The sequence below is a fragment of the Delphinapterus leucas genome, chromosome 9 (genome assembly GCF_059928025.1).
Source record: "Delphinapterus leucas isolate spDelLeu-1000000601 "Yukka" chromosome 9, BTC_Dleu_Yukka2, whole genome shotgun sequence".
NCBI classification, from domain to species: domain Eukaryota; kingdom Metazoa; phylum Chordata; class Mammalia; order Artiodactyla; family Monodontidae; genus Delphinapterus; species Delphinapterus leucas.
Genome location: NC_143137.1, coordinates 43,165,131 through 43,171,697, shown reverse-complemented (window position 1 = coordinate 43,171,697; position 6,567 = coordinate 43,165,131). Strand labels below are relative to the sequence as shown.

The window sequence follows — 6,567 nt, the reverse complement described above, 5'->3', positions numbered from 1 at the left end:
GCATTTCCTTCCTTTTTAAGGCTGAATAATATTCCATTGTATGTATATACCACATTTTGCTTATCGATTTATCTGTTGATGAACAATTGAGATGCTTCTGTCTTTTGGCTATTGTGACTAATACAGCTATGAACATGGATGTACAAATATTTAAATATTGTTTTTTCAAAGAAAGAATAGTATAAGTTCCTCTAAATTTCCTAAAACTGATAAGGCACATGTAAACAGGGACTACACAGGTGATTGAAATCCTAGATTTGTTCATTCTCTCAGAAAGTGTTTAATAAATTAATTAATTAATATATTTAGCTTTTTATTGGGCACTTTGTCTTTGAGGCTAATTATTTCAGAAGATTTTATATTTAGTTGAAAATAACAAGGGAAAGAAAACACCAACAAGGGCTGAAACAAGACAGGTGCTGAAAGTCAGAGGTAGTCAGCCCAGGGCTTATACTGCATTTCATGGTAACAGAGTCTAAACTTCTCTCTTCTTGCTCTGCCATGTCCCTAAAGTTTTTTTCCTGAGATCTTTACATGGGACAAGGGGGTTGTTGGAGCTCCAGCAGCATTATTTCTGCTTCTCTTCCAGCATTATTTCTGTTTCTTCCTTCCAGAAGGGAGGAAGGGAAGAAGGAAGTGTATGTCCCTTCTTTAAAGATACTTTCCATTTCTACTCTATTGGCTGGAAGTTAGTCATGGGATCACTCATGGCTGAGAAAAGTGGTGTTTATTGCCAATAAGCCATACACACTGCACAAATTAGGGACTCAATACTGAGAAAGAATGGATGCTGGGGGACAGCCAGGATTCTCTGCCAGAGTCTCCATACATGCTAACTAGCATCTTGGAATATACATCCTTAGGTAGGTAATGTTGAACTGTTTCTCTCTGAGTCTATAGATAATCTCTAATAATAGTTCTGAGGCAATGGTGATTTTCTCAGCTTTGTTGATACTTACTCCAAACTTGATTTAAAGTCTTGTAGGAGAGCTCATAAAACCTAGAACAACAGGCATAAGGCATTGGCTTTATATTCTGGTGTCTTGGGCTTGTGCTGAGATTCCCTCAGCTATCCCCTACTTCAGATAGACAGATAGGGTTACAGCTTTGGTGCCAATGAAGCTGGTGATTAGGCAAAGTTGTTTTGGGGAGTTACTTCCCAGATGGAATGTAGAGATGAGGACCCTTTCTCAAAGATCATACTCTATTAATGAACAAACATTGGTGCCTACCTAGTGGAGTCAAATTTGTGTCTGATTTTTATAACTTCCAATATCAAAATGATTTCTTTATTAAGCATTTTAGATGTTGATGAAAATTTTAAAAATCTTTGAAAAATAGTTGCTTTTGTTTTAATTGTAGAACTGGAGAATCTGTGACACTCCAATGTGGTTGTTTTGGCTTATGGACATTTAAATGAACAAGTACTTTGTAAAACAGGCAAAACTCACTTCATTACTCATGACGAACCACCATCCTTGAGGCAGGGATTGGGGTGAGGCCAAAGGTGAGTGAAGGTCAGGGAAGGAGTGAAGGGGAATTTATTTATTACAATAGTAATTCAACATTTAAAAAAAACAGTGATTTTGTTATTTCAGTGCAACTGTGTCTAAAAATGCCTTGATCCCATCATCTTTATCAAAATGCCCTGCTTTAAAAATGAATAAACTCTTCAGTGAGTACAGTCATATGAAAAGACCCTTAAGGCTACAAACAGTAGAGAAAATGATTGAGAGAAAGATCACTTAATGAAAATAATTCAATTTTAATAAAGATCATTTAAATAAAATAGACCAATATCACTAAAATGATGCTTTTGTCATTGTCTCCAGTCTCTTCACCTTCACAAAAAAAGTAATTTCAGAGCCTCTGACTTTTTGGAATGACATTATTTAGAGCCCTCTGGCAGAATCTAGAGGACTTCTTATCAGCCTCAATGGTACCCTCTCCTGTCTGAAGGACCAGAAACTGAGCAAACCAGTAGCAAAACCCAGAAGAGAGTGCAGTTCTTTAATGTTTTAGTCTAGTGAGCTAAGAGGAAAGTCACTGTTCAACTGGTGAGCGAAGTTGTGGTCTGTTTTTCTTGCTCTTACAACTTGTGTCATTGGTGCTAGTTCAGTTCAATAGATATTTCAGTACCAATTGCACTAACTCTATAACTTTAATTTGTATCATATCTAAAAACATCCAGTGGTCCTTTCCTATATTCTTATGACTCAATAAGGCAGAACAGTTGTAGTGGAAAGTATTATGATCAGAGAGTCAGAGGAACTCTGTTTAAATGGGCTATGCCATTAACTAGCTGTGTGACCCTAGGCAAGTCATTTTCCTGTCAGTCTTCAGAATTCTCATTCTCAAAGGGAAAGGGCAGGGAGTTGGTTTGTATGATCTCTAAGATCTCCAGTGTTTTAAAAAAAAAAGTCGAAGCACCATTTCTACTTTCATCCCAAGAAGAATCATATACCCATTGCTAAAAACGTTGAGAAACTGATTCATGATGTATTACTCATTCCATCACCCAAACCCTTTTGAACAGATGGAGGTGGAAATGGTGCTCTCCAGTATCATGATTAATAATGAATAAATGCACAGATTGCTGAATGTACCTGCAGAAATACTTTCCAATCTAAAGAAATGTAGTCTGGTTGTTTCTAAGAGGTAGGCACTTACTCCATGGTAAATATCCTGTTGCTTATCTGAGGTGGATCCTTCAAGTGCTGCCTCTACTTTCCTCATTATCAAGCCTTCCCACAGCTCTGCTCAGCTGACAGATAGAGCCAATTAAATGACTGCTCCCCATTCTCTTTGTAAACAGTGTGTCTCCCTGCTGTTACTCTGCTGCTCCTGGATTGTCCTTTCTACTAAAGCCTCCCCTGCTTTTCAAATCTCAGCTCCTTTGCCACCTCCTCCATGAAGCTAAGTCTCTTCTTTCTTTAAACTTCCATGACAGGGCATGTTATCTCCTCCTCTTACATTCATTTCCTACCTTGTACTGCATTCATTTATAAACACGCTTTATCTCCCTTACTAGACTGTAAGCTCCTAGGTGGCACCATCCCTTATCCTCATCAAGTCTGAAATGCTTTGTGTCTTTCATAAAGCAAAACCCTCACACATTTATGGAATACCTTCGGCCCTCCCTAGTGGTTGGTATCACAATTCCTTTCCCCTGCTGCCTTTTTGAAGGGTCTATTTATTTCTATTTTTAGGAAGCTGGGCTGCTGTAATTTCTCTTGAAGTAACTTTGACTCTACATTACTAAGTGGTATATTTAGTTGGATTTTTCAGCGCAAATTCAGCATCATAGTTTTGCCAAGGGATGAAGAGAATTCTCCTACCACAGGCCTCGTTCTCTTTTGGTCTGATTAGGTTATATATTTTATTTTGAAGAGCATGAGATAGCTGTAGTTAAATAATGATCTTTGGGACCCATTACCTCCATTACATTGAAAAATGTCATAAACAGAGCCAAACACATATTTGTTCTCCTTCTGATTTCAGTCAAGAGCATTTGGGGATTTGGATGGTACCGCCCTTTACTTTAAACAAGTGAAGGCAGAGCTGTATGCTTTTCAGTGCTTGCCTGCTTCTTTTGTTTCTTTTTTGACCCCAGAGTATCTCAGGTTTGTGTAGACAGAGGCCAACTGGCAGCTGATAGACTGTCACTTGAAGGGGTGGTGGCAGCAGCCGTGGAAGGCTGATAAGCCCTTTGGGGAGAAAGATGCTCTTCCAGAAGTAGGGCCCATTTGCCAAGAAAGCAGCAGGGGAAATCACTGGTGGCAGCTGATTAAAACAAACAGGAAGAAGGGACAGGTTTGCCAAAGGCTTCTGTGCATCTTTCCCATTGGTAAACTTCCAGGCAGACGAAAATGTTTTCCAGGTGGTTTTTGGATTTATACCTATAGGGCAAGTTCCAGTGCATCCCAAAGCACCAGGTCCCTAGTTTGAGAAATGCCACACACACACACAGATTCCATCATAAAGACTTTTATCATGCAAACCCTTGAGGACGTATGGCTGATGTCAGGCAAGGCACATCTGAGTAACTAATGTGTACTCTTCAAATATCCTGCAATTCTCTAATGTGAGTTTATCCAGGTCTACTGCTGAAGTCTAGGGCAATGAAAGGTCTCCCAGCCTACCCATTATTCCGTTTTCCTTAATTAAGTCACGATTATCATCTTTATCTAAAAGCCCCATGCAGAGAGAATCTTTTTTAGGTAGTGGTTTCAACTGACTGTACTTCTCTGTAGTCATAAACGTTTTTATTTTATTGTTTTGATAAAAAATGGATTGGGAGGTAAGGCTAGGTTTAGAGATTTCTTTTTTTGCATGTTCTTTATCGTTAGTAAATACATTAAACACTCTGATTTTCAAGGAGCTGCCTGGCTGTGGTGGTTATTTGCGGGGGGGGGGGAAGGCAACCACACATCATCTTTCTTCTCTTTTAATTTAAGTTTTACGCTAAAAATCTGTTTTGAGAGGGAAATGGAGCGTGCTAAGCTAATGACAGCTTTCCCCTCTCTTACTTTTTCCTTGTCAGAGCAATGCGCTCCTATTGGCTCCTTGGCGTGCCGGAATGTGGGCATTGCAGCTTTAAGTGAAGGCTCCAACTACTCGATAAAATAAAAACAAATAAACAGCCCCCGCCCCCCCCCCCAAAGAACGGAGGGCTTAAGAGGAAACTGTACTAAATGTGTCCGCAAACTGACTAATATATTTGCAAAGGTATAGTTTCTGCGACTACCGACAACCCACTTTGTGTCGGGAAATCGTTAGGTGCGTCCCGCTGAGAAACGTGCTTGGCTAGTCCGCGACTGCCGTTTAGATCCACCCAGGCCGACCCGCCAGAAGGATGGGCGTGAGGGGGCCCCGTTTTCATTCTTGGTAAGAGGAAGCCGGCGACCCAAGGCGATCTCCGAGGACAGCTGATCATCAGGTCCCAACACTTGCCAAGCGTCCCCTAATTCCCATTTGGTTACAAAAATTCTTCCCTCCTCCACTGCATCCCCCACTTTGAGCAAAGGGTGCCACGGCCTGAGCAGGAGGCCGCGATCCGGCCGGGGGGATCCGCGGGCCGTACGTAGGGTCGGACTCCGGGACACCCAGGGCTGCGGCTGCCGAGGCCGCGGGGTGGCTATTCCTGCTACAGATTAGCCGCCGCGCGGGTCCCTCCCTCTTTCTCGGGTCAGTGAATGATTAGTCAAACACCTCCCCACCCCAGTCCGCTCGAGGTTGGATGGGAGGAGTCATGGAGCGACTGTTCATCTTTTTTTAAGGGCGAAAAGCGTTCGCCTCTATGCGTTTATTAATCGACCTTGCGTGTAGTTTCAGCTTCTGTCTTCCCTAGTGTCATGACTGGCAGAGACATAAGCACAGAACACTCTTCTGGAAGGCCCCTCGCCCCTCTGTCCGCTCAGCGCGGGAGTCCGCTGTCTCGCCCCCAGCAGACCGAAGCAAAGCAGGGAGTGAAAAGTCGCGCGGCCCCCCGCCCCCACCCCGGCGCCCCGTGTCGCTCCATCCCAAAGCTGGGGCATCTGGGAACAAGCAGGGGTGGTGAGGCGCCCTGCGTCCCGTATTCTGCTCCCTCCCAGGGCTGGAGCACCCGGGTGTGAGTGGGGGTGGCGCGGCATTCCCGGCTAGGGGAGGGTTCCCCCGGGAAAGGGAGGAGGCGCTGCGCGCTCCGGGCGGTGGAGACACGCCTGCCCCGCTCCGATCCGTGCCCCGGGGCAAGTGGCCTCCCTCGAGGGGCTGGGGAGCGGGCTGGACGCCCGGTGAAGACAAGCGCCCGGCGCGGGGCTTCTGCAATCCCCCCTGCGCCCGGGCGCCCCCAGCGGGTTCCCAGAGGCGCCCGGGCCGCCCGAGTCTCCGGCGCCGGAGCTAGCGTGCGCGCGGGCCGGGCTGAAAGCCTGAGGGGCCGTCAGGAGGTGGGAGGGCAGGAGTGGAGGACACCGCGGCAGCGGCGCGCCCCCGGGCAGTCGCTGCAGCCCGGGCGGCGGCGGCGGCTGTGCAGCGGTGCGCAGCGGGAAGCGCAGCCACTCCTCTCTGCCTATCTCCGGCTGCTCCGATACCCCCTCCTCCCGGCCCCCTCTCTAGTATGGAGGAGCCGACGACTAAACCGCTGCGAGCAACTCCTTAAAAAAAAAAAAACCGCATTGGAGGAGCCTGGCCGCAGGACCCCTCCTCCCTGGGCGCCCCTCACCCCTCGCCTCTCTCTCCCGCCTCCCCCTTCAGCCCCCCCCCCCCCCCCCCCCGGCCCCCGGGCGCCCGCCTCCCTCCTTAACGGACTGTCTCCCGACTCGCCGGCTGAGAGCCCTTTTTGACTGCGAGCGGCGGTAGTGGAGCATAGGCGGCGGCGCGGGACCTGCAGTCGCCCGGGATTCCCTCCAGGTGACGATGCTCTGGTTCTCCGGCGTCAGGGCTCTGGCTGAGCGTCCCTGCCGGCGCTCGCCCGGGATTACCTGCTGCGTCTTGCTGCTGCTCAATTGCTCGGGGGTCCCCATGTCTCTGGCTTCCTCCTTCTTGACAGGTAGGGGAGGGGCGGGAGGGACCGACCCTCCCGGACGC

At 47.0% G+C, this 6,567-nt stretch overlaps 1 pseudogene; it reads right to left on the bottom strand.

Moving 5' to 3' along the window:
* Positions 1–5,258: 5,258 nt before the first annotated feature.
* LOC149748390 (uncharacterized) lies at positions 5,259–6,135 on the bottom strand (annotated as a pseudogene).
* Between the last annotated feature and the right edge of the window lie 432 nt (positions 6,136–6,567).